We start from the raw sequence: 14,360 nt of genomic DNA on the forward strand, positions 1-14,360 counted from the left end.
AGGAGTTCAAGAGTTGAAAATGGCCATTTAGAACTTGGATGTATAAATAAGTGTCAGAGAAACTGAATAAGTTCTTTTCTCTTGAAGTTGAAAAACCTTCTCAGACACTACAAATGACAGAAATTTCATCTTGTTCACCAGAAAGCCTTTCCAGAAGTGTCAGTGACTCATAGATTCAATGTCAGTCCTAAAAGCCTTCCAGCATGAGGAGAATATGAAATGATGAAACATCCTCTGCTGCACATCTGCTTGAAGTACAGCACAGCACTCTTTTAGCACCCATGTTTTCAGGAATACAGGCACTGAACACCCCTTTTCACAGCAAGACAAGGTTGTCTCTTCTCTGTGGAATTTTTTGTTTGATTTTTTTTCATCTTCAAGCGCAGATAGCCAAGGGAGGAAGTAATTGACTGATTGGTTACTCGTGACTACTGAACAAAGGCCCCTTTAAAAAAATGTTTTTGAGTGTAAGCGAAGTTATCAGTTGTTAACCTACTGTTGATTTGCATTAGAAAATCACTTACACATTCTTCCTCCAGAAGTCCTGTCTGCTGCTTTGCAGAGGCTCAGATGGGGCACTGTAGCTTTGCTTCCTCGTCACTTACATTGTGTAGTATTCCAGGAGGAATACAAGGAAGGGATGAGAGACCAACACAGAAATTAAAATAAATTAGGGATATTATATATTAGCCATTGATTATAGCAGAATTTCAACCCAGCTATGCTAGAAATGTGCTCTGTTAGTTTGGACAAGCCATTGCACCAACTGACACCTCACACCCTTATTTGATTTAGGACAGAAGTTTCATGATTAGCTTAAGCCAATCTGAGACTGTACTGCTGCCAAAGGGACATTCCTCCTCCTTCTTACATCAGACCAGGCACCCACATGACCATACAATAAACTGATCCAACTGAAAACCAGCCCTGGGAAAAAGAAAAAAAAAGAAGCAGATATTAGTTTTTAATGGAGTCTGGTAGTTAAGCAAGCTCACTGTTCCGCCTGAAGGTTGCTGGGGCTAACGAAGTGGATGGACTGGGAACAAGCAGCTGGAGGGACAGAGAGGTTAGAGAATCGCCCTCAGTGGCAGTGAGATTCAGCAGGTGAGTCTTATTAAGTGGGTACCTTTCCTTTAGCATGCAGCGTGGCCCAGGAAGGTTTGCTCAGTAGAGAGAAGCAGGTTGTGCTGCCACCCCAAGAGCTGTGCTGTATGCATTGGAGGGGTTGTGCTTTGGGTTAGCTCTGGGCTTGTCCCCTGCAGGAGCCTGCTGTATTGGGTGTGCTCCTGGAGCGTGTCTTCCAATTTAGGTGATAACAAAAACTTATGTAGATGCACCCACTGTGTACCTGGGGGTACCACTGGTACTAATATTTTTTGAGACCTCTAGATGCTATCATCATAGGAAAATAGAGCCTGTTTAAACTCTCTTTTTGGGGTAGAGAGGCAGGAAATGTAGCAGACCCAGTGTTGAGCAAGAAAAAAGAGACCAGAAGGATTTCATGTGGTTTTATCCCCACAAGAGACTGAGTCTTTTCTGTGGTCCTGCTTTCAAGCAATGGAGGAGTGCCAAGGTCTCTGTGGTTCCCATTGGCGATGGTGCACTCAATGCTTTTCCCATTTGTGATTATTACCAACAAAAAGCTCGGCTTTTCTCAGCTCCTGGATGCTTCACCAAAGTAATCTGTGGACTCACATTCTAGTTCAAATGTGCCTTTTTGAGCAGCATCCTTAATTTGCCCTTTGGGGGTGTTTTGTGCTGTTCAGTGTATTTAAGCACTTACTCATGTTTTTCGTGGGCCACTCTGGTAGTTAAAGACAGCAGGGGGCACCAAATCTGCATAATTCTGTTAAAATTACAGCATCCAGGTCCATGCTCATAAAACTGAAGTTATTATGCATACTCTCAGTTTAACATCCAGAATTTTGCTCAAGTACTGATGTTTTCTAAGATACCTGCTTGATTCTCAGGAGCTACAGTGGTGAAAATGGAGGTTGAATTTCCACAAATGTATACATCTGGGCCAGCAGCAGACCTTTCTCCTGCTGGTTGACATCCCACTCCCTTCCCTACTTAGTGTTGTAGGCTCCAGAGCTCATGCCCAGGATGATGCCCTCTCTAATACTTAATTCAGGAACCCGTTTGCACTTACAGAACTGAAGGCTTTGCTTTTCAGTTCCAAAGTATCCTAATACTGGTGTTGTGAAAAGATTTTATGCTCAAATCACAAGTTCTGAACTTTCTAATGAACTGATCTTCCCGATGGCCATGCAAAATGTTCTCAAATCTAGAATAAGTGATGTAGCTTAACTCTGCCTCTGTTCTTTTGCAGAAGCTGGAACTCATTTCTTTCAAATTTTTAAGAAAAAATCCTCAGCAAAATGAAAATGAAACGCAAAATATATTATCTCGTGGTTCTTTGAATATTGGTTTAAACGTAATTTGTGAGGATGGATCTGATTCAAAAGCCTTCTTAATATGAGTGGTTCACACCCATGAAACACCTGTGGGTACACTAAGAAAAGTAAAATCTATTATTTGTATATATAATCTGTATGCATTATTTGTGTTTTAGACATACTTCAGGATTGGATCCTCATTTGATAACATACAAAGAAAAGTAACGTGGCAGTTTGATAGACACTTTAAGAAATCTATTAATTAGGAGCTACTAGTAGTGTATTTCCGTTACAGCCAAGGACCAGTAAGATGAAAAAATGTGTTCAAACCTTGCTGAGATGGTCACCACATAATTTTTTTCCTGCTCTGCATGCCTGACCTTGGATTTCTATTCTTCTAAATTTAAAATCCTTCTTTGAAAAATCAACCATAAAGAGAGACAATGAAGCAGAATAGTCATGCAACTAAGAAGACAATCTGGGTCTGAGACATGACTGCTCATTCTGTGGCTTTTGCTAAGTCATTTTAGTGTCAGATTCATAAAATAATTTAGTTATTTGAATTTTAAGTTCAGCTTGTTAGGTGCATGCCTAAGTAAGGCTTATTTATGTACTTTAAATGCAATTACTCGTTGGATAAAATAGGTAAACAACATACCTGCTAAGCCTTCCAGAATAACATGTTCTGGAAGGCAATTGCCATTTTTTCACACAGCAGGAAAAGAACATCTTGTTGTTGGGTGACCAATACTCGATGAGAGTAGCTGCACATTAATGTGCATGTTAACAGCTTGGGTAAGTATCGAACAGTACCTGTCCTGATCTGTGCTGAACTGGTGGCACATGCTCAGCTGATCTGTGCATATATAGTCTGCCCAGTATATCTGGATTCAGTAATATTGGCAGATCTGAAAAAAACAGAGAGAGAGAAATCAAGTGTGGTTTCCCCCAAAGGGATATCTCATTACTGGATTACTCTTCATGATTGCTTTACTGAGCATTTTCTCTAGGGATTCACAAATCTTGTATTTTTGTGCAGTTTCACAGATTCACTGACCTTACAGCATTATTGTGAAGAGAAGTACATTAAATATTGGCAAGAGTCCTGATACTGCCATAATGGGAATTGCATAAATATCTAGGGTAAATAGTCTCCACATTACCATTGATTTCTTCATAGAAGGTTTACACCCTTGAACTTTTGGCTTCATTTGTCCTACTCACAACAGCAGGTTAAAATAATTATTTCAAAACCATATTTTACAGTCACCTGTCAAAAACCGTGTAGGACTCTAAATAACAGATCTGGATAGTTCCTTAATCATCTGCAGGTAATCATCTGCATTTCTTCTGTCTCCATAGCTCTTAAACCTTGTCAGCTTGGACATCCCTGGAAGTGTTCAGGGTCAGGTTGGATGGGGCTTTGAGCAACATGATGGATTGGAAGATGTCCCTGCCCATGGCAAGGGGGTTGGACCAGGTGATCTTTAAAGGACCCTTCCAACCTCAACCTTTCTATTTGTTTTGTGACTTAGAGTGTGTTAGGTAAGGTAATGAGTCTCTGGTTTGTAATTTATAACCAAAATCTAGCTAAACATCCAGTCTTAGACCTTGGATGCAGTGTGCATGACATTTTCAGAGGTAGGTTATGGAAGCGTGATTTGCTTGACATTTTTACATGACTATTAGTATCATGTTGGGAAATGCAAGTTTAGCAACATATTCTCAATTTCATGTCTTTATCAATAGAAAAGTCTTTCTAATTCCTAATTTAAATCACTTTTTATATTTTAAGACCATTACATTTTACCCAATCCGTAGTGGGCAAAGAATATTATATTATATTTCCACACTTACTACCACTTTACATATCTGAAGACTGTTTTCATGTGTGTCTTCAGAGTTTTCTTTAGGTAGAATGAGCTCAGTTCTTTCTGCCTTATCTCCAAGGCTGATATCTCTAATATCTCCTGGATTATCTCAAACATGTGAACATAGTTTTCACAAGTGTAATGTTCCAAAATGTCACTACTTCACATCTTCAGTGCTGCATTCTTATATATCCCAGTACAATATTTTCTGCTTTCATTCCAGATTTATTCCATTTGTGATAAAACATGCAACTATTTTTCTGAGTACTGCTGCACAGTGTTGGGAAAATGCAGCTGGTTTTGCTATTATTTTTTGCTATTCATGATTCACTGTCTAAATGAAAGGATTTCGTACATAGCATTCTACCTTAGGTGTAGCACTAGTCAAAACTCCCATTAATATTTTGGATAACACAGGAGAGAGGATTATCAAATAGCATTCAGCCATCAGCTACAGAGGATCCCTTAACTGCCTGTGAAAGGGTAGGATATAAATTGAGAATCATCATGACAAGTTAAGAAATCAGTATGAAAGTACATGCAACTCAACAAAGAAAAGCAAGAGCTACTTCATTAGGTAGGAATAATTAAATACACAATATTAAGAGTGGGAAAAATCAAACAGCACTGGGAAACAGAGTTAGGATATACGACTTTATTGCTCATTCCTTTTCCCAAGACCTGCTACTTTGTTATAGAAAGAATTTAGTTTCATTTCATGCAATTTTACCTAGATTAATCATTGGTCCTCACTATTTCTTTCTTGCTCTCTTCTTGTTACTTGTTTAATTTAAATTAACAGAAAAATAATGGAATAAATAATTAAACATGCAAAAATGTTGATCTTTCTAAGGCTATTCCCTTTTCTTAAGATGGTTTTTATCTTTTCCAATCTTCTGTCTTTCTGTCTTTCTCAAATATCTAGTCAGTCTGAGATTACAGCCACTTTTAAAATATAAAGCAGACTGGAAATATATGCCAGTCTCCTTGAATAAACTGGCTTTCCTGTAGGGACATTTCATGCATATCTCAGACTGTCTCAAAATGTTCTGTAGTATTTAAGAAACATTTTTCTTGGTGTCAAAGATAGTAAAATATTAGTTATTATTGTGAAAAAGCACATTTTCATACCAATACCATAAAACTTGCATATTGAAGCAGAATCTCATTTAAGAAGTTGTATAGACAGAAGGATGAATGTCTGCTGTTAGCACCTGTGAATCTGACAGATATTCAGATATGAAGTCGTGTGGTGATCTACTTTCACAATATAACATGACAGTAAATTCCGATGCCTCAGATTTGAGGCCCAAAATTGCAGGGTTTGGAATTCACATATGATGTTCAGAGACAGAAGACATTAATTAAGTTAATAAAAAAGACTGTGCATAAAATGAGTTTATGTGACTATGGTCCGTGCAGCCTTGGACCAGAATGCTGTCAGACAATTGCTCTTAGTTTATCTGGAGACTACCCCCACTTTTGTTTCACATCTCACCTAGGAATTTAAACAGGCTGAATATATCTTTTCCTTGCAGCACCATTAAATTAATGTTCCTACAACTGGAGTTTCTAAACTCAAAGTTATCTCTTTAAAGAAGACCCTGGCTCCGCAGTGAGGGAAAATAGAAGATTTCATGCAGTTTTGTAGTTAAAAGCATATTTTTATTTACTTAAAATGAAGTCCTAAACCTGATAACAAAGAATATTGACAAATACAATCAAAGAATTGCAAACAGCTTAATGTGTTTGGTTTAAATTCAGGCCTGGCAGCCCTGCAGGATGAAATAATCCACATAGGATAATTTTGGAATGGGTAAAGTCATAGACGCTCCCCAGTGCAGTTTCTGGATTTTAGTGTGGAGGTAGCATTTGTTGGAGCAGAAGGGTAATTAAGTTTTTGTTCCTCTTCGCTTGCACCAAGATGATTAGCAGGGGAATCTCATTCTTCTGAGTTTTGCAAGGCAGACACTTTTCTGATAAGAATTGAATTTGCTTATTTCAGACAGTCTGGTAAACAACCATCAGAAGACAACTTCTCTCACCTGCTGTGTCAGGCTCACTGCAGTGTAGGCACCCCGTGCCATGTTCAGCTATCATAGTTGCTCAGGTGAGTAGTTAGTTGGTAGGCAGATCAAACTGTTTATTCAGCTACTTAAGCTCATTTGCAGTAATTCTACCTCCTTTCTTGGGATACACTAGTCCCTCCTTTTCAAGGCAAAAAAGAACTCAGTAACACTGTTTGTGGATATAGGTCATCTTAATTAATTTTCCTAGTGACTTTTGTTAAATTTGTGATATTAAATTTGTGTGAGAATTTACATGTCACTAATTCACACTATCCTTGCTGGAGACGCTTCAGTTTAAAAGAAAAACAACTTACTGTACTTTCAAAGCAAGATTACTTTCTCCTAGCAAGACAAAGTGGCCTTAGTGGGAACTAGGGCAGCTCAGCTGCAGTGCTTAGAAATTTACACCCTAATTATCATGAATTAGCTTCTCCATCTGGGCCAGAGCAAATATGTAAAGAATACTCAGAAGGTTGTCCAGTGCATTACCTTTTCCTGATCTTCATTGAATGCATGTGTGTTTTCTGGTCATACTGTAATCATTGCGGTGGAAAACACTTTTGCATTTTAAATTAGCAAAAGTGCTTTTTGATTTTCACTTGTTTTACTGTTCAAAGTATCCCTCAAAAGGTAGCATACATATGTATGTAAGTTACAATAGTAACTGATAGATCATTAACATGAATTGGAAATACCAGCACTGCTAAAATATCATCTTTGCTTCCATTTCCAGACAGAGTCTCCTAGGTTGGCTACCTTCAGGTTTGCTTATGTTAATTGTTTCAATGGATACTGAATTATTATGACTCAAATGAATGCTTCAGAAGCCAAAATAACCCCTCACCTGAATACTTGCTGAAAAAATTTTTATTTTAGAAAACTATGTGCACAAAGCAAACCTGCCTGGAGTTAGTTTGATTTTGAGAGTTGCTTTACTTGCAATCCAAAGCAAACAGAATCTGTTAGAAAAAAAGAAAAAGACTTCATTTCTATTATGTGTTTTTTCACAGCAGTTTATAGGTCAACAATTTATGTAACCCAGTCAGCAAGAAATGCATATATAGCATCTATGTCTTTGAATCAATTAGCTGTCTAATGTCAAGGTAATTACATTAATATAAGGCTGTTGCAGGTTCAAGGAGGAGAGAGCTTAGTTTCTCTACAGAAGAACTAATTGCCTTGAACAGAGAATAAGATTGTGTGTGTATGTGTGTGTGGAGTACTTGTGAGTCATTACAGTTTATAAAAGGCTGTTTAACTTTCTGAAATTGATGTGAGTCGTTCTCTTCCCAGGTAATGACTAGTTAAGATCATATTTAGCTCTTCCATTTCTCTAGTAATCTCTGAGACTAGTATTTCATTGATCTTCCAGTGAACAGCTGCCTCAGAGTCCTCAGTGACAAGTAAAGGGTTTATGAAAGAACACAAGATAGTTCCATCTGGAGAGCATAGATGACTAGAGCTGTCACCTGTTACTGCTCAGCCACTTCTATCACATTAAAGTGGCAACTGGTTTAACAAAAGAAAACATTCCTCGTACTAAGTGTTTAATGTAGGTACAAACCATTCAGGACTTGGAAAAAGGCAACTCTGAATGACATAGATTAAAAATAAGTGCAACAAGGGCAGACTTTTTACTTATGACATCACAAACACTGTTTCTCCCAGAGCTACACTGAGTATTTCACTTGGCATCCTGAGTAAACTAAAGATCTAGACCGCAACCTATCTGACCCTTATGGTTTAGGCAAGTTTAGTTAGACATTTCAAGATAACAAAAAGAAAAAGAATGAGAGAATCACAGAATAGGTCAGGTTGGAAGGGACAACAGTGAGTCATCTGGTTCAACCTCCCTGCTCAACCAGGGTCATCCTAGAGCAGGTTACTCAGGATTGTGTCCAGATGGCTTTTGAATATCTCAAGGGAAAGAGATTGCACAACCTCTCTGAGCAACCTGTTCCGGTGCGTGGTCACTCACACAATAAAGGTGTTCTTCCTCACGTGCAGAACACAAATTAGGATACTTGTGGTACAAAATCCAGTAGAACCTCCAACCAGAATTGCAAACCTTCTGTTCTTTGTAAGAGATGGGTAGATTGCAGAGAATGACCTTGTCTTGCTGGTTTTGCTTCACACTGGAAATAATTTATATGATGTTAAAGCCAGGATGGCTAATGTATTAAAGGTTTATATTTAGAATAGGAATGATCTTCCAGAACAGCGTTCTCATGAGATTTCTTGCTAAACATGTTCCTACTCCTCCATTGCCACCCCCAACCTTTTCTTCTGGTATTTTTCCAATTTACAATATGAATTCTTCAGTACTTGTTGTCAAATGCTAAAATAGTTTTTATAAGGGACTTTAGCTGAAGTGGCTAGAAATTCTAAGTAATACAGAGTGCTATAATCGTTAGTTTTATTCCTACAGTTAAAAATATCCCTATTTATAGGGGTTTTATTTTCTCTGCTTCAATATGGGGAATATGTTTCAAAGTTGTAAAAGCTTAGGGGATCAGTTCGGACAGTCTTTACTTAAATTCAGTGTTTGATAAAGAGTTCTGTTATTGATGTGCTAATAATACAAGTCATGGTTTTTGGGCAACTGATTTATTTTTTCCCTTTAAACAGACTTAAGTCGAACCTGATACTACTTTATCAAGTTTGAAGACAAGGAGACAGTGTAATAAGGGTACTGAGCTGACAGCAACCACTCCATTCCTACTGTTGCTGCAGCACATGCTGCTGTATGTCTGCATGGCTTCTCCTTCCTTTTACATCACAGGTGTGCCCACCTCTCATAAAACTGCAGCAAAACCAACTTTACTGAATAAATACAGCCATAAAATTATGTTTATGTATTCATTAGTCAACACTGTTATTTATGCAGCCCATATTGTAACTATTAATTTATGTGTGCAAGTTAAAAATGACTAATACCATTAATTCAGTTAGAACACATATGTCAATTTGGTGAAATACTGATTTTTTTCTAAACTATAGCGAAGACACCAGGTCTAGATTTACTGCACCAGATTGTTGTTTTTGGGACAGCAGGGATGAGCATTCAGTATCAGTCTCAGTACAAAGAGACAAAGAGGAAGAGCATTTAGTTTCATATGAGAGAATTTAATCATCCTCTGAGAAGGAGAACTGTTGAAGGGCATCACATATTTGTCTTTGTTCTGGCATCTCTGTTCAGAATGATGGAGCCATAAGGTGTGGAGAGCATCAGCAGGGCTTGTAGATTAGCAGAGTGTTACAGGCTCTGGGGTAGGAAAAAATGAAACATCTTTAAAATCAGAGGAATTTGGCTCAGAATGTTATTTCAGTGTTTGGACAAATGCATATTCTATGCAATTTTTCCTATTAGCATAACTAGCTCTGCAGGATCTTCAGTGACTGATGAAGGATTTCTCATAGGTTACTTATTCAGAAAATTTGATATTCCTCTTTCATTCCTTTGATGGAATTCAGTTATTCAGAATTGATAAAGTTGTAACCCACTCCCTCCCCAGCGCAGACACAAATTAAATTCCTTCTTGGCAGGATTAAGTAATGTTAGCAAGCATTCCTTATGTATAGTTTCCATGTATTGATTTGAAGGATATTAGGTAATGTCAAAGGCAATTAAGACTGGTTCAGATATATGTTAAGGCCTTACTTTCTAGTCCCTGCGTGGGCTCTCATTTTTGTGTTATGCTTTCTCTCCAGACTAAGGGTCTTGAACAGTTCACAAAAATGTTCTTTGGAAAAAAAAGGTAGATGTGTTATTTCACCAATGCTGAAAATCTTACTACTAGTTTATGGAAGGCTCCTGCCTTTCATGTATTTATTGGAAGGACTTCATATCTGGAAGGAGGTAACTTTTGAAAGATGAACATGAATTCTGCTGCTGCTATAAATAATTAGGGTCTTTGGCTAATTTGGTCTCTTCTCCCGGGCAACCAACAATAGGACAAGGGGACATGGGCTCAAGCTCTGCCAGGGGAGGTTTAGGTTAGATGTTAGGAAGAAATTCTTTACAGAGAGGGTTATCAGGCATTGGAATGGCCTACCCAGAGAGGTGGTGGATTCACCATCCCTGGAGGTTTTTAAAAAGAGATTGGACGTGGCCCTTAGTGCCATGATATAGTAATTGGAGTTGGATCAGGGGTTGGACTTGATGATCTTGGAGGTCTCTTCCAACCCTACCTATTCTATGATTCTATGATTCTATGATTCTATGATTCTAATCCTTCTGAAAATTTCACACATAGTTATTAAAGAACTGTTGAAATTAAGCAAATCCTTTCCCCATTCCATTTCACTTTAAAGCAGGACCTCCCCTGCAATTGGTTTTTCAACTCGCTTTTTGCTACTCTGCCCTGGAACTAAGAGCAGAGATCCTGTCTTTCTGGAGTGCTTAGTATCCTGTCAGACATTTCAGCACTGGTGAGGAAGCAGTGCTGATGAACTCCCAGAAGATAAAAGTTGAATTTGGAGGAGTTAAGGGAGTGGAAGGCAGTAGATGGACCAGGCTGAGAGTATGAAGTAGCAAGAAGATAAGGGAAAGACAGGCCAATGGGAAAGAACTGTGCAGTAGAGGGGCGGAGGAAGCTGGAGCAATAGAGCAGAAAAGCACAGCTTAGGAATTGAGAGGTGCAGTGATATCTGTGCTCACAGAATCGGTCCACTAACACTGCAGATAATGCAAAAAGTCACAGATACCGTGATGACAAACACTCTTCTATTTGCTAGCAAGTTATCAGTAACATGCAGAGTCAAAATGTGTGTCGTGCCTCTGTGGTAATCAAACCATGGGACAGAACAGTTACTGACATCACTCAGTTCAGGTGAATGATCTGAGCTGCAAATCTTAAGCCTCAGTTTTGCCAGTGGCCATGAGGGACATGAGTGTGATACTGTATAATTCTGATACTGGCTGGCAAGTGAATAGTAGAAGCAAAGCACTACAAAGTGTCATGCTCTGAAGAGTCTTATTTTGCTATTTAGGAACATTACTGTATTGCATATTAATCTATGCTTTTGTAAGTGGATTTCAATAATTAAACATGGAGATTATAGCCTGACAGGAACCTTAAAAACTTCAACAGCGATGAATGTAAAGTTGTGTACTAAGGAAGGAACAAGCCCTGGAAATTATATAGGTTGGGACCTATTCAGCTGAAGATGACCTGAGACAGGTAGTGGAATAGGTTGCCCAGAGAGGCTGGGCCATCTCTGTCCTTGGAGGTTTTCAAGACTTGACCAGATGAAGCCCTGGGCAACAAGTCTGACCTTGACTTGGCACTGCTTTGAGCAGGAGGTCAGATTAGAGACCTCCTGAGGTCCCTTTCGACATAAACTTTCCTATGATCCTGTGATAATGTAGTTAAAATTTATTCATCCAGGTCCTACAAAAGAAGGTGGGAACTGCTGGCAGTAAAATGAGATTATTGTCAGTGGGTTTGTGAACTATCACATTCCTGGTATCTGAAAATAGGACTTCATTAACAAAATGTCACTTGCCTTTATTATTGCAAAGGTAACCTTTTGAAAGTGAACTGACCATGCAGTAATAGAGTCATTTCATTTGGAATCTGCAGATAATCTGAAATAATAATGCATAAGACTATGAAATGCTTCTATTAATCTCTGTGGGATATTAGCAGTAAAGCCCAATGATAGCAATTTGTATATAAGCATTGTTAATAATTCAGGATGACTTAAGCTTCACAAAAGAGAGAGTCAGATGTATTATTAAAAATACTTAATCTATGAATGACAGTTCTCTCCTATAATTAATGTAATGGCTTTTACTCTAGCAGGCACTCAGTAATATGTTACACTCAAAACTATACATTGTAACAATTATATATGAATCCTAAAACTATGAACCACCTTGGCTGAGAGTGTATCATCGCCTTGTTGGTGGATTTACGGTGATTTTAGCCTCTCACTTCGGGGACTACTGGCCTTTTAAAGACTTGTCCTTTCGGTTTATACAGTTGAGGTAATTATTTGGGAGTTGAAAGGACTCATTAGCAGTCCCTTCTCATCTCTGATGCCGTTCTATAAATTAGCCACTGGAAATTTCTTTCGGTGCCTTCAAATTCTTTCATTATCTAGCACAAAAGGTCATTTCCCATAAAATCAAGTGCTCCAAGACCTGCTAATGTAAGGACATCCTGAACTCGTGAATCTATTAAATTTGTTTTCACAATCTATTTTCATGATAGGATGTTGTTTGGTTTTGAGTGCTGTCTGTTGCTCACCAGATGAACTCCGTTATTACTTGTCTAGTGACTGAATTTTTCTGGTCCCTTCATAGAGGTCCTCACAAAGTAAAAAGCCATCTTAAGTGAAGAAATCCCAAATCATGTTTGTGCTTTGACCTATGATCATAGTTGAATAGTGATAGCTCTGAAAATCATCATCTCAGTACCGCTTGTACAAAAGCAGCACCACCATCTATCCTTTTGTGATGACTGTGTGAAATTGGGATCAGACTGTATTACAGTCATATTTCCCAACAAATATGCATGGTAAAGACCAATTCTTTACTGTTCAAAAGTACCAAATCTGAACAGTGATAGCTGTAGCATTCTGAAACTTAATCTGTGAAAGAAAGCGAGGCCCTTACAGTCTTTTGTAAAACATCTTTCTCCACAGGTTTTACAAACACACTATCATGATCTGCTTGTGGGTACTGTGGGATACAGCCCACAAAACCAGTTCGTGGTTTTAATAACACTTCTAGGAAGTGTTATTAAGCTTGAAGTACCTTACGTGACCCACCAACAAATACATTTAAAAGGAATAGCCCGTGGCTGAAGATGAGAGGAGAGGCTACAAACCAGTTTTTAATCAATCTGTACATAATTTATTTTCCATTTCTTACTGACTTTCTACTTTGTCTGCAGTTTATCTCATGGTCCAGCTTTCTGACTAATTTTTGCTGTTGCATTCCCAGGTTACAGGTGTGTGCCACGGAGTAAGAACAGCAGTCCCTTCTGGAAATGGCTTGGGAATACCTCCTTGTATGGAGGAAGCAGGAGCATTTGTGAGATTTTGAAGACAGAAGAGTGAAAGATGAGGTGCTAAATCTGAGACTGTGGCTGTTAAAATGAGCTGCTGAACACTAGAGAGCAAGGATTACTGCATTGCCTAACAGACTGCTGCAGAACCTCTGAGCCTTTTATTTCCAGTAATAAAAAAGAAATCCATGTGTGTCTCAACATGTGGATGTAATTCTGTTTATTTGCGGGAAAGAAGTGTTAAAATAACCATTTTTGAAAGCAACACTTTTTCCTAAAAGAAAAAAAAATACTTTTTATACATAAAATCTACATCCTATACTGTGTATTTTTCTAGTTTCTTATTCCAGATCCCTTCAGAGGATAATGCTGCATCCTCAGCTCCCGCACCCTCCATCCTGGTCTCTGTGATATACATTATTTCAAAGGAGCACAGCTGGGTGCTGGACTGTAATTTCTCATGCAGCCAGGATCAGATCCATTAGTTTATGTGAAGGTTAGGACCAAGACCATGGAAGTATATGGGGAGCTAATAGATAGACTGGTGTTCCTGCTGTGTTCACAGGGGCTTAAACCAGGGAGAAAATGGTCAGGCACATCCATATTATTTTCGCCTTTTGCTTCATGATTTGCAGTAGTCTCATTCTGTGCTGGTTTAAAAGTTAACCAGCAAGGCAAAATGAACTCAATTCAAAAGAGAGATTTATAAGTCAGAATAACAATTTATTAAAATAATGCAGTAAGTACAAGTATACAGACAGACAATTGGTTTTAACCCACAAAACCCAAATGTACAAACCCAGCACCCTGGGGTATGAACAAAAGTGGTGTACCTTGGCCCACCCCCCGAGTCCAAAGCAAAGGGAGAGGGAATAAACCTGCTGGTGGGAGAGCTGCTGCAGTCTGGTCAGAAGTGGTGATTGCAGTCCAGTCGAGGGTGGTGGTCTCAGCCTGGTTGGGAGCAGCGGTGGTCTGCTGTCTTCCTCTGGGTCCCACGAGAGAGAG

General features: G+C 38.6%; 1 long non-coding RNA gene across 1 annotated transcript; it reads left to right on the forward strand.

Annotated features, from left to right (window-relative positions):
* Positions 1 to 3,903: 3,903 nt before the first annotated feature.
* LOC113966777 lies at positions 3,904 to 13,558 on the forward strand. Its single transcript, XR_003533952.1, has 2 exons — positions 3,904 to 4,040; positions 13,292 to 13,558. It is a non-coding gene; the product is annotated as an uncharacterized LOC113966777 (long non-coding RNA).
* Positions 13,559 to 14,360: the final 802 nt, after the last annotated feature.

Source organism: Neopelma chrysocephalum, unplaced genomic scaffold (genome assembly GCF_003984885.1).
Source record: "Neopelma chrysocephalum unplaced genomic scaffold, ASM398488v2 Primary Assembly neopelma1_61b, whole genome shotgun sequence".
Classification (NCBI taxonomy): domain Eukaryota; kingdom Metazoa; phylum Chordata; class Aves; order Passeriformes; family Pipridae; genus Neopelma; species Neopelma chrysocephalum.